The sequence below is a fragment of the Ostrinia nubilalis genome, chromosome 11 (assembly GCF_963855985.1).
Source record: "Ostrinia nubilalis chromosome 11, ilOstNubi1.1, whole genome shotgun sequence".
Lineage (NCBI taxonomy): Eukaryota > Metazoa > Arthropoda > Insecta > Lepidoptera > Crambidae > Ostrinia > Ostrinia nubilalis.
Window position 1 is genome coordinate 13173080 of NC_087098.1, and position 14396 is coordinate 13187475.

The 14396-nt window shown below is 35.6% G+C and overlaps 1 long non-coding RNA gene across 1 annotated transcript; it reads left to right on the plus strand.

Moving 5' to 3' along the window:
• Window positions 1-6590: 6590 nt before the first annotated feature.
• LOC135075900 (uncharacterized) lies at window positions 6591-7694 on the plus strand. The gene is made up of 2 exons (XR_010258145.1): window positions 6591-7196; window positions 7478-7694. It is a non-coding gene; the product is annotated as an uncharacterized LOC135075900 (long non-coding RNA).
• The last annotated feature ends 6702 nt before the right edge of the window (window positions 7695-14396 follow it).

Here is a 14396-nt window from a genome sequence, read left to right on the forward strand (position 1 = left end):
GTCAAGTACCTCTAGCATGAACAACTTTCGTTTTCGAATCATTTGCGTATTCGATAAAATTCGATACTCAATCTTCGAATTAAACGATAAAGTGTCAATTTTGGTTCTCAAAATAAGTTTCGTGCAACCACATCTCATACTAAGTTCACTTTACGACACGTTCACAAGGGAGCTGTTGTAGTTTTCTTACTAAATCTTTTGATGGCGATTCGAGTACGCAAACGATTTGAACTCGAAAGTTTTTCGTGCTAGCCGTACAGGTCAGACGAAGTAGCATTTGGCTAAAAAGAACGAACCAAAGATGATTAAAAGAGTGTGTTCAGTATATCTACGCGTAAGTAACAACTGTAATACATCAACAGCTATAAGTAAGTAGATACTTCATAAAAATGAAAATGAATAAGAATACGTATGCAAAACGCCTATTGTCCCACAGCAAATAAAGAAAACCTCGCACGTATTTTTAATTTCGCAGCACCTTTATTACCTTCTGGCATAAGTTCATAAAGACCCATTTTTACGAACGGTGTGCTCACAATTTTAAAATGCTGAAACAAAAGCTGATGATTACGTCTTTTGTCCGACCTTTCATTGTAGGAAGCAATTGTAACAAAGGACGGTTTTAGGACACGTTGCATTGTAAGCAAAATTCGTACTATTCATTGCTTAAGTAGGTTTTTGGGATGTCCACAATACGTTCTATTTTATCTTCTTACAGTAAAGTTAGCAGCGAAAGTCGATGATCAAAGTTAGTAATCAATACTAACTACTACTTTTCACGTTAGAAACTCTAGAGCGTTGAAGTGATTTCAAAGTAAATTGTATAAGAAAAAAGCTATGTTTAAATATCTAAATTATTCGTTCATATTCAAAATGCATATTTTAAGATCTTTTTAGATTGTCATATTTTCATTTTCAATTTGTTATTGGAAATTGGTAACCCATCAATTTGAAAACACCATCACCTATCCCATACACAAACACATCCAATACCCCACAAACTGTTATAAGTGATAAATGTCCCTAATGTTTCGGAGATTTAGCGAAAACCTATTTTGTAATCATATCGACACAATAATCATTTGACTGTCTTGATGCAATAATCTGTCTTACATCTAAGAATAGTAATGGATCCGAAACAGGAAGCCTAAACAGCTTATACACTGAAAAAAATGTTTGGTTACTGCTTACACAACAAAAGTGACCACCGAACACTTTGGTAATGAGGAACAAAAGTTAACACTTAGTTCGGTGGTCACTTTTGTTGTGTAAGCAGTAACCAAACATTTTTTTCAGTGTAAGAATTTGGTGTTAATGGGTCTCATTCGTTTAAAAAATTCAATTGACACGTACCTACTCGTACATAATAACACCTACCTGTAGATCGCTACGATGGTACTGACAAAACAGTTGTATGCCTTTTTAACTTAAGATAACACAGACTTAAAATTGAATATCGCTTCCACCATACCCATGGCAATACATCGCTAATTTTAATTCGCACATCTCATAATATGACGTGCATTTCCGCGATCGCCCCCAAGGGTGTGTTTAGGCAAATTCCCCTACGACGTTTCCTAACACGTCGCCGCTATGAATCTCTGGTGCCATCAGTTCTCATCTCTCTTAAGAGTTTTGGAACTGGGCCAAAGACAACATCCGTCAGATGTTATCAGTGTAATGTTGTGTCTAGTAGTGCGAGGATTGAGATTGATGATGATGCTTCACGTGGGAAATACTAAGTCTAGACAGTTTTTCTATGAATCCAAACAATAATAGCCTTTTAAGCAAGAAAGAAGAAACTGCCGCTAGGAATAGAAAACAAAATTTTTGTAGTAAAATTTTTGATTTCTCTTAGGAATGGCTTTAAAACTTTTTATCTATCAAAGTATGAACTAGTTCAGAATGTTGTATTACTCGCAAAAAGCTTATTGAGAGAAAAATAGGTACACATCCATTCTCTCAGGCGTTTGAACTTCATTAAAATACCCAAAAGGTGGTCTAACAAATAAGGTGTATCTTTAAAAGACTACTGATTTTAGGGATTTATCTTTGTCATTCTGCCATTCGCTTTGCACTAGAGATGTCGATCCTTAACTTCGAATTTCAATGTACCGGACATTGGACTACCTAACCGTTTAACTTACCTTTTTTGTATGATCCCAGGTCAAGCTCTAGTAGAGCCTGATTACACAAGAGTTGCAGAAGGATGGAACGGGTAGTGATAATATTTTTGTACCGAATTTCCAACCCTTTATTAGACACCTGTTTTGTATGTGTTCTTTAGAACCGAGCTTAGGACGGGCGCGCCCGGGCGGAGCGAAAACAAAAACGTTTTGTTTAGCAACTTCGAGATTTTATCAAACGGGAATTTGTCACATGTTGCCGTAATTAATTCTTGGAACTCCGCAAACTCGTCAGCCAGGATCTTGTTTATGAAAATTAGCACAAACTCCGTGCAAGCATTTCCGTAGCATTCATCAGAACACAGTTCGCAGTCTATTAACATTCTTGAAACCACATTCCCAACTTCATAATTTACAGAAGGTTTAGCAGAATAACTACTTTGGAAGTAATAAAAGTGCAGTGGTACACAACAAACTTCTACTGTTTCCTGAACGTTGCAATTGAAGAACTTACTTGAAGTTGCTCACTGCATTATGTACATAGAAACTAGTAGTTAAACATTTGAGTAAATCTAAGTAAAACTGAATAGATTTAAGTGTTTACAAATCTGAACAATATGCCTTAATCTTATTTGGTAGTTTATAAAACATTCCAGGGTACTCAAAAACAAACACTCAAATCTTTTAGGGCTTTCAGTACCTAGAGCTTTTCACGACTTTAAAAAGGTTATAATTTGGCAATGAAAAAAGTGGAACACATACAACACATTCTCGTTCTTTATTTTCACGATCCAAACTCAAATGAGATTACAATATAATGTACAGCCTAGTCGGAAAATTTATTGCGCCCTCAAACAGTAGAAAGCGGAACTTATGAAGTTTTATTAAAGTTAAGAAAAGAAACTGCAATAAATTTTCTTAAGGGACATAAATTGAAAGTTATTAAACCAATAATAGGATATGACTCTCCGCTATACACTGCAGGGGCATAAATAACTCGGAAAACAGAAACAAATAAATCAATACTAAATGGACATGGTGCACAATTTTTGTTGAAGATGCCAAAAAAAACTACAAAAAATTAGAATGAATACTGTATTTTTACTTTTTTGACATCTTTAAAAATGACTGAAATATTCAAGCTCAAAGTGCGCTCTTCCGCTAGGAGCGATTTTCCGCGCGGATTTTGAAAATGTGACGTAGTAACATGAAAAGCTGCATGTAAGATATTATCTGTGTACAATGGTTAGAATGGTTAGTAGGGGAGCCGAAGCGGGGATTTCGGGACTTACTAAAGAGTGGCAGACTAACATACAAGGAAATACTTTGTACCTGGTTGATTACCTTTAAGTATGATTTTTTGATAAAAAAGGCATTAGTTCTTATGCCTCTCACCCAAAAAATACCTCAATTAAGCCCAAATTTGAGACCGCAGCCAAACTTTGAGCGACGATGGAAACTAGCCTAGATGGAGGACACATGAAATTGAACTTCTGCTTCTTCATTGATAAAGACTTATCATTTACCATACCTTATCATTTTGTATTCCATTTTCAAGTCACTTTTTTTTCGCTTACTGTTTAAACAAAACGTGGGATTTTTTTTAATCTCAGGTCTTTTGATGTGTGTTCAAAAGACCTGAGATTTAAAAAAATCCCACGTTTTGTTTAAACAGTATATTATAAGAATAATATTTAAAAAAAACCCTCCTTCTGACGCAGTTAGGTAATAAACTAAATGTATTCAATTTCACTCCAACTTACTGTCAACTCAACGACGCGCTTTAAAATCAAAGATTGACTTTGAATTATGCCTTATTTTATAATACACATTGAAAACAATATGACTTGCTTGAGCTTTTTCGACTTTTTCACAAAAATAACAAATAGGCATGAAGAGATTACAAAATTTCTGCAGCGACTGACAGTTCACTTGATTTACTTTGACAGGTGACAATAAAGCCATACAAAAGACACACTTTTCCAATATTTTTGTTTGCCATGAGATTCTGTAGGCCTAAGATGCGCGCATCGACAATGACATGATATGATAAGACAATTTTCGATCACGTAGATAATTTTATCATTTTCCCTAACATGGGACCATCGATAGAAAAGTCTATCGACCGCTATCGCGTGATAACCGAATTGTTGCCATATTAAGAAAAAATTGCGTTATTATGTTGGCCAACCTTGAAATATTTTAGCTCATTCGTTCAATCTCGTTCATTTCTGCTACTAATTCGGCTAAAAAAACATATCTTAAAGCAGTGAGAACGTCATTAAAAAAAAGTTATGTCAATTTTGTTGACATTACATGACTGCTTGATTGTATTTGTTTGTGTTTTTAAAATTGTATTTTTATGTTTCCAGTCTTATTTTTAATATTTCTAAAGTACGGAAAATATCAAACGAAGAGATAACCAAGTTAAAGAAAAACAATGAAGAATTCCTAATCATACCGATAGTATTAAAGAATGAAGTCTTCAAAATTAACAGAATAACCGAACTCCACTACCTACCCCATAATGCGAGGTTTACAGTAATTATTCAACTTACATGAAGCAGTCAGAAAGTTTATTGAGATTTGAGAAATAAAGTTACACTCATAAGTAGCAAAGTAAGTACCTAAAGTCTAAAATATTAGCTATACTCCGCAGATCTTGATTTTCATAAGTAACAGCACCGGAGAAAAGGAAAAATATCTTTATTCCTACAAATAAGCTTTCACCTTCTTTCCTATATTTATTTCACATAGTTCTTTCACCGTGTAATAATACTGTGATCAATATTTTGTATGTAAACTTAAAATACAAATAGGATTAAGTAAATGTTTCTATTTATGAACTGTTTATGTAATTGTAATATTTATAATTGTGTTTAAATAATATTCTTTCTTTTTTCAGACAGTGGATGAAGAAGTGTGGGATTATGAGTGATTATTTCATTCTAAAGCAGACATTATCAAGTCTTGCTCACTATCATGAAAATTTACAATAACAATCAGCAAGAAAAACTTCAAGGGTACTGGCTAGGCTAACCAATTCATGGAATTCTGTTTGTATTTGAAATTATAAATAGCTATTGTAAACCAAAAGTTTTCCAAATAAAGATTTTGTAAATAATGGTTGAATTATTTTGAAATTACACTGCAATAATGAATTTATTGCCTGCGTCCAGCGCCTTTCTGCTACCATTATGATGTCGTCGGTCCACCTTGTGGGTGGACGTCCCACGCTGCGTATTCCGGTACCCGGCCTCCACCCCAGAACCTTGCTGCCCCATCGGGCAACATGGAAAGCATTGGGGGAGGCCTAAGTTCAGCAGTGGACGTCCTATGGCTGAGATGATGATGAATTTATTATAATGGAATAAATTGTACAAGATTATCATCCTATCACATTAAAGCCCTTAAAAAAGACCACATGGAGGAATTAGATTGATAGTAATGTGGAATGTATGTATGGTATCACCATCAAGTTATAAAATTAGTAAAATTCATTTATTCTCATTGCTATTATAGCAAGTTTGATTACACATCCCACCCAATGCTAATTTCTGACAATAACTTTGCCACTGTTTGATGTAGACACAAGAAGCTCGGTCACCACATTCCGCCCCATTTTCAATAATTTTACAAGATTATGTACAGATGACAGTAGGTACTTAAATTAAGCTAAACACTGTGGGGTATCTCACGACATTTGCAACTTAATATGTATTGTCTGATGTACTGTTGACTGCCTACCTAAGTAGGTAAGTAATGGTTATTTTACAAGGTAGGTAATGTAATAATTAATATGTGGGTGGGACTGTGGGAGCACTAAGATTTTGCAGCTAGCGATTATAAACTGTCGCAAGATTCGCCTCACACTGATAAACTCTTGAACTAGAACTCAATCTCCACCTAGAAGTAAAAGTATCACAAAGGTGCTAGATTCCCTTCTTTGAATTTTACTAGCCTCAAATTAGTCGTAAAATGTCATTTACCATTATAAATGATAAATAAATAGAGTTAAAGTAGCTTGCAAAAAAGTTAATCTCCTATCGTCTTGCTATCGTGGGCAAGGATCGAGGACGATAAAAACACCACATCCTATCCTATCGTGATGTCAAAATATGATATAGTTAGCGCTTCATGTTAGGGCTAGCCAGGTTTATCACAAAAAAAAAAACAAATCTATCACTATCACATTTTGACAGATGACATGATAATTTTCGGGGTGCCATGTTAGCGCCGGTAGATAAAACGATATAGTGACGTCAAAATCGATATAACGCCGCGATAGCAGTTTATCACGGCGCGCATCTTAGCCCTGCTGGTACACCTATACCTATCATTTAATGAAAAGATAAACTAAACTTTTTCAGTACAACGAAAATCTGCTTTGGCGCGTAGCAATGCAACGTCGTCGCCTTCATTCAAAATTCAAAAGTTATTATCATATGACAGAACTTATGACCAGTAGGCCTAAGATGCGCGCATCGACAATGACATGATATGATAAGACAATTTTCGATCACGTAGATAATTTTATCATTTTCCCTAACATGGGACCATCGATAGAAAAGTCTATCGACCGCTATCGCGTGATAACCCAATTGTTGCCATATTAAGAAAAATTTGCGTTATTATGTTGGCCAACCTTGAAATATTTTAGCTCATTCGTTCAATCTCGTTCATTTCTGCTATTAATTCGGCTAAAACACATATCTTAAAGCAGTGAGAACGTCATTAAAAAAAGTTATGTCAATTTTGTTGACATTACATGACTGCTTGATTGTATTTGTTTGTGTTTATAAAATTGTATTTTTATATTTCCAGTCGATTTTTAATATTTCTAAAGTACGAAAAATATCAAACGAAGAGATAACCAAGTTAAAGAAAAACAATGAAGAATTCCTAATCATACCGATAGTATTAAAGAATGAAGTCTTCAAAATTAACAGAATAACCGAACTCCACTACCTATCCCTTAATGCGAGGTTTACAGTAATTATTCAACGTACATGAAGCAGTCAGAAAGTTTATTGAGATTTGAGAAATAAAGTTACACTCATAAGTAGCAAAGTAAGTACCTAAAGTCTAAAATATTAGCTATACTCCGCACATCTTGATTTTCATAAGTAATAGCACCTGATAAAAGGAAAAATATCTTTATTCCTACAAATAAGCTTTCACCTTCTTTCCTATATTTATTTCACATAGTTCTTTCACTGTGTAATAATATTGATGATCAACATTTTGTATGTAAACTTAAAATACCAATAGGATAAAGTAAATGTTTCTATTTATGAACTGTTTATGTAATTGTAATAATTGTGTTTAAATAATATTCTTTCTTTTTTCAGACAGTGGATGAAGAAGTGTGGGATTATGAGTGATTATTTCATTCTAAAGCAGACATAAGCAAGTCTCGCTCACTGTCATGAAAATTCACAATAACAATCAGCAAAAAACTTCAAGGATACTGGCTAGGCTAACCAATTCATGGAATTCTGTTAGTGTTTGAAATTATCAAAAGCTATTGTAAAACAAAAGTTTTCCAAATAAAGATTTTGTAAATAATGGTTGAATTATTTTGAAATTACACTGCAATAATGAATTTATTGCCTGGTTGGTAGCGGCCTGCGTGATGTTGTCGGTCCACCTTGTGGGTGGACGTCCCACGCTGCGTATTCCAGTACCCGGCCTCCACTCCAGAACCTTGCTGCCCCATCGGGCAACATGGAAAGCATTACAGCAGTGGACGTCCTATGGCTGAGATGATGATGAATGAATTTATTATAATGGAATAAATTGTACAAGATTATCATCCTGTCACATTAAAGCCCTTAAAAAAGTCCAAACGGAGGAATTAGATTTATAGTAATGTGGAATGTATGTATGGTATCACCGTCAAGTTATAAAATTAGTAAAATTCATTTATTCTCATTGTTATTATAGCATTTTTTTTATCATATAATTTCTGACAATGACCTTGCCACTGTTTGAAAATAATGTAGACATAAGAAGCTCGGTCACCACATTCCGCCCCATTTTCAATAATTTTTACAAGATTATGTACAGATGACAGTAGGTAGTACCTACTGTCCTACCTACTAGGTACTTAAATCAAGCTAAACACTGTGGGGTATCTCACGTCATTTGCAACTTAATATACTCAACATCAAATAAACCGCACCTTTCGCGACGCGAACTTTAAAGATTTTCTTCTGACACAATCATGGTGCACCAACAATATTGGTGTTATTTGAAAGCCCAATAAATATCCTTAAAGAAAAACACATTTAATTTCTTAATAAATGATTAACATGTACCATAAATGTGACTTGAAAAAAGGCCTCACTTTGGGCTCACCTCTGGGATCAATTAGACCAAATTTTATGGTTATAAAACCAAATAATGATCACATGTGTCCTCTTTAACAGATGGATAGCGATTAATCCCAACTTAACAGTTTTATAGCCATAAAAGTTGGCTCAAGCGTAACTACCTATTTTTTTAAGAAATGACTCTGGATCCTTCTAAAGACACATTTTTGGGGTAAAAACCTTTCCTTTAATGAAATGAAGTTTAGAACTAGGCTTCTAAATGGTGCCAACATTGGTGGGAAGTAGGAATGCATACGTTTGAAATTGCTTGTCGCGGGAGGTGCGATTTATTTGATGTCGAGTGTATTTGTCTGATGTACTGTTGTTAACTGCCTACCTAAGTAGGTAAGTGAGTAATGGTTATTTTACAAGGTAGGTAATGTAATAATTAAATGTGGGTCACACTGTGGGAGCACTTAAATTTTGCAGTTAATGATTATAAACTGTCGCAAGATTCGCCTCACATCCATTGCAATAATTACAAAATGCTGCTTCTGATAAACTCTTGAACTAAAACTCAATCTCCACCTAGAAGTAAAAGTATCACAAAGGTGCTAGATTCCTTTCTTTGAATTTTTCTAGCCTCAAATTAATCGTAAAATGCCATTTACCATTGTAAATGATAAATAAATAGAGTTAAAGTAGCTTGCAAGAAAGTTAATCTCCTATCGTGTTGCTATCGTGGGCAAGGATCGAGGACGATAAAAACACCACATCCTATCCTATCGTGATGTCAAAATATGATATAGTTAGCGCTTCATGTTAGGGCTTGCCAGGTTTATCACAAAAAAAAAAACAAATCTATCACTATCACATTTTGACAGATGACATGATAATTTTCGGGGTGCCATGTTAGCGCCGGTAGATAAAACGATATAGTGACGTCAAAATCGATATAACGCCGCGATAGCAGTTTATCACGGCGCGCATCTTAGCCCTGCAGACTATGTACATTGAATAAAATATTTTTCTTTTATATCATCAAGCTTAGCAGTCTAATAAGTTACTATGACACTCGAGTTAATCCACATTCAGCACCATAGCCTCCCCTTCTACAAGGCCCTCTACAAATGTCAAAACGTCACTTAACCCTTTTAGCACCAGTTCTTTTGTTTTTGAGAAGATGTACCCAAATTTTTATATCAATTTAATTATAGTCCAGTCGTTTGGTACAAATTAACGTGGTTACCTGGAAAGTATATGGGAGTTTTGAAAATTGGTGATTAAAATAGATTTCGCTATGCTCTCTGTTAGTCTGTTAGTTAAGTGTGATTGCCGCGCTCGTTGCGAAATTGGAAAAATGCTGCCTTAGAGAAGATTTTTGATAGTTACATTCTTTCCTATTTCGTCGTTACAGCCAAATGACGTTCACTGCTGGACAAAGGCGAGAGGCCTTTGGGTTTTCCATAGGTTTTTCATAATGAACAGTCCTGCGCTGCCCGCATTCAGGTTCTTCCCGCGACCTTTACCAGATCGTCGGTCCACCTAGTAGGAGGCCTGCCCACGCTACCTCTTCCAGCCCGTGGTCGCCACTCAAGAAATTTTCTGCCCCAATGGCCATCGTCTCTAGGAGCTATGTGTCTCGCCCACTGCCACTTGATTTTAGCAATCTGCATGCTATGTCGGTCACTTTGGTTCTCCTGCGGATCTCCTCATTTCTGATTCGATCACGCAGGGAAACCCCGAGCATAGCCCGCTCCATCACCCTTTGGGTGACCTTGAGCCTTCTTATGAGGCCCATAGTAAGCGACCACGTTTCAGAACCTTAAACTTTCCTATTTATTTCACGACTAGCTTTTGCCTGCGGCTTCACCCGCGTGAAATTTAGTGTCACAGATCGGCATAAATTATAGCCTATAAAATCTGGGTTACAAACAAAACAATAATATTGTACAGTTTCAACAAAATCCGTTGAGTACTTTTTGCGTGAAAGAGTAACAAACCTGAGACACAGGAATCTTCCTAGTTCAGGTATCAACCCACAAACATTCTTACTTTTTGTTTTTCCTGATTGTTTGTTATCATAATATTATCTGTTATGTTGGTGAGAAATAAACATTACTTTACTTTATTTTAAACTTCCAGACATCCAAACTTTCGCATTTATAATATTAGTAGGATACAAGTATGTAATGTAGAAACAAACAAGACAAAAAAAATGTATACTTCAGCAACGTGAATTTTTTTATACTTCAGCATATTTAGAACACCCGGCAGCGTGTCCTGCCATGATCAAAGAAAAAAGAACTCGCAATTTAGCAGGTACATTAATTTGACTGTTTCACAACTCAAAATCTATTTAACTTACATTACATGAAATTTATCACATTTATCAAAGCTTCTTAGCTTGTCTATGTCCCAAAAATTATAAAATGAAAAAAGTAGTTGTCAAAAACCTTTTTAAGGCGGATTTTTTTCAATAAGGCGGGCGCGCGCGCGGCTATAAACGAGGTCACAAAATTCGGAAAGAACAGCGAAATCTATTTATTCACCAATTTTCAAAAATTCCGGATAACTTTCCAAGTAAAATTAACAATTAACTGGACTATTTACTCGTTATTGAGCACAGAGACACAAACTTGGTTATTTTTCCAGAAAATTTATATTTAAGTGCATAAATGTAAAAATGGCTTCATAGTGCACAAAATTGGCAATAGGTGGCATAATAATACTTTTTTAGCGCCTAGTTTGAAATGTGATTGAACGATGACAACTAACAACAGTCGTCAGTTAGGTAAAATTTTATTTTAGTTGGAAAAAGACAAAAAGTGGTAAATGGGTTAACGTGCGGGGGCTGCAAAATCATGTTGTGACGTCACGCGCGAATATTGGAAATTTTTGAAAATTTTAAAAAGTCCGTAAACTTCTCGAGGCTCTATCTTCGGTAATAATGGATGGATTGAGGTGAAATAAAAACTAGTGTAATGTGTGTGATCTAAACTTTAAATTAAGTCATAATTTAACTTAATATTACAACTTATGCGTGTTGTCCATTGTTTTAGTTAAAAGTTGGCACAAACTACAATAAGTATGAAATAGTGTAACGTCGGTTTAGTGAATATTGCTGCTAGTTTTGTAGCTATGAAATGTCGATGGCTGTTAGATACGTTAAAGATGTAAATGAAGAAAGACAATATAATATAAATACTTTTATTGGAGGAGTATCTGAAATTCTGACACACGAAAAATTTTATATTCATGGTACTTGGTCATGGTACATTTGAATTAAGTGATACTCGCAGAGAGACGAGCGGAAGCGGGTTGTGTTGAACGCGTTGGTCATTTACCCCCTTACTAATAAAACTTACACGCTCGTTGAACAGTGTTTTAAAGTGACGTTTAGTATGGCAAATATCATTTTAAAACAGTGTTCAACAACTGTGTAACTTTTTATTAGTAAGGTAATGCTGACTTGTTTATGGTTGACTAAAATTTGACTTATTAACATTCTCCAGGTCAGGAACTTGAAGGAAAAAAAACCAGATGCTACAAAAACAAAAGGACACTCGCTCAATACATTATATCCAGCGCTTACACTCAAAAATATTTCAGAAAGACGTAGATTTCTTTAACAAACAAACCTATGTTGCACGTAAGGACCTTTGTCCTTTGTAATAGTTTGTTTTGTACTTATAAAAAGAGTAAGTATACATGTATAAAGACGCTACAATTACCTACTTCCCGCTCCTCTCACCACGAGCTTTGTATTTGTAACACTTTAGTGGCATCGATCATATTGAAATATAATCTAGAAGACGGTAAATATTTAGTCAAATAAAAAGTGTCGTAAAATATCAATATCTGCGCAGACAGTTGTCCATATAGGTATCCATGTTCGATTTTATTACCATTAAAGTAAATGTAGTTCATATAAATAAATTAATTACCTTAATATTATTAAAAAGGCATAACATGTCTCAGTAGCAGGTGGCTCAGTCAGACAATCGCTAATAACTAAGAGGGATCCCGGTTCGATTCCCGATCGGGTTAGTTTAAGTGAATGAACTTCACTAAATTAAGTCACATTTTCTGTACATTTTAAGGCGAAGAGACGCTCCCCTGCAACCTCCACTGTAATACGAAGTTTAAGTTTCGTAAGTCAGTAAGTTATAGTTCGGATCTTGTCAATAAGTAAGTAATTTGTCTGGCACATTTATTATTTACCCTTTTAAGGAATAAATACAATATCGTGTCGTATAAAATGGTCCACAACCTGAAAATGTCACACAGTAAATCGTTTAAGGAACTCTTTATATCAACTAACTCAAATGGAAAACCTCGTTCCGCTCGATTGCAACTGAAGTACACTAAATACAATAAAATATCATTTTCTAGAAGCAGGGGAGACCGAGGAGACTTGTAACAGAGGATACTGTCATTGTCGATTTTATGGAACTTATTAACTACTAGTGAGCTCGTAACAGTGCGCGTTTTTTAGTTTAAAGCTGAGCTGCACCACAACTTTGACCGTAACTATAACGATAACCGGTTCTTTAGTATGGAGTTTGACAGATTTTTGACGTTTGTTAAAGTCAAGTGATCAAGCCAAGTGCAACCCAGCCTAAGTCTCGAACTAACAAATACGCGCTCTTACGAGCTCGACTTCAGTTAATAGGTTTCCAAAAAAATTAAAACCGATTCCAAAAAACCTGCACTAAAAAGTAGAAAATGCCTAAAGTAGAATCTGAAGGTTACCCTTGATTTCCCTAGGATCCCATCATCAGATCCTGACTTGGTGACAATGGGACCACCTCAGAAGCATACCCTATCGAACAAAAAAAAAATTGAAAATCGGTCGACAATTGACGGAGTAATTGGTGAACATACATAGAAAAAAAAAAAAACATACAACCGAACATATAACCTCCTCCTTTTTGAAGTCGGTTAAAAATCGACAATACCACAACTCTCCTCTGTTACAAGTGTTACAACTCTCCTCGCTCTCCCCCATCTTAGTAAGTTCGAGATCGCACTTCAGCGCCCGCACTTTGTGGCAAGCTCAGCAACATTATTACGGGACTATTCCCACCTCTCGTTCCCACCACTGCAACTTCTGTGTAGCCAGGATCTACTGCTTGACCACCACAAAAACCCGACCAATGAAGGTCAAGTTTGTCCCGGGGGAAAGTTAAACTGTCATTGGACCCGCAACGAAATTAATCAGAAGAACATAGGAGGAGTTCGAAATTAAGGTTCTACTTAGGGAATGGAGGGCCATTGCAAAGCGGATAACAGGTGACAAACAAAGGTGCGGATGACAGGAGCTCGATGATAGTTAATAGGTTTCCAAAATTCGACAAGGTCACAACTTTCCTCGATCTCCTCACTTCTTTGTAAGTTCGAGATCGCACTTCAGCGCCCGCACTTTGTGGCAAGCTCAGCAACATTATTAGGCAAAGTGCATTTTCAAGTGCAATAATTTTAAAATTTAATCTTACCGACGTCAGGGCACTTCCAGTGGAGTCTGGAATTTCTTCTCCGAGATAATTCACAGCTATTCCACTATCAGGAATTGAAGTATTTATGAAGTTCGCTGGCGCTACTTGTAAAAGAGCAGGTGGGGATTGTTGATTTAAAGCTCTGAGAGTAAGCGCGAGTTTGTTTTCAACAGTTCTGTTAATGTTGTTTGCAGATTGCAGAGTATTTTAGTTTTTGTAATAGTTTTATACGGTGTACGGTGATTGGTAGGTAAGTACGAGATTTTTGGCTGAGCTTTTTGGGCAAAAAAGTTATGTGAACATTAATTGGTGATTTGAACATGAAATATCTCGTTTTTTACACGTAACAATATTTTAACTAAATTTTAACAAATTTCGCACGTTACATCATTATTTTTGAGTAAAAGCTTTCTTTTCAGCCTCATCATGACTTGGAAGATTGTAACTGTACGTTGCGT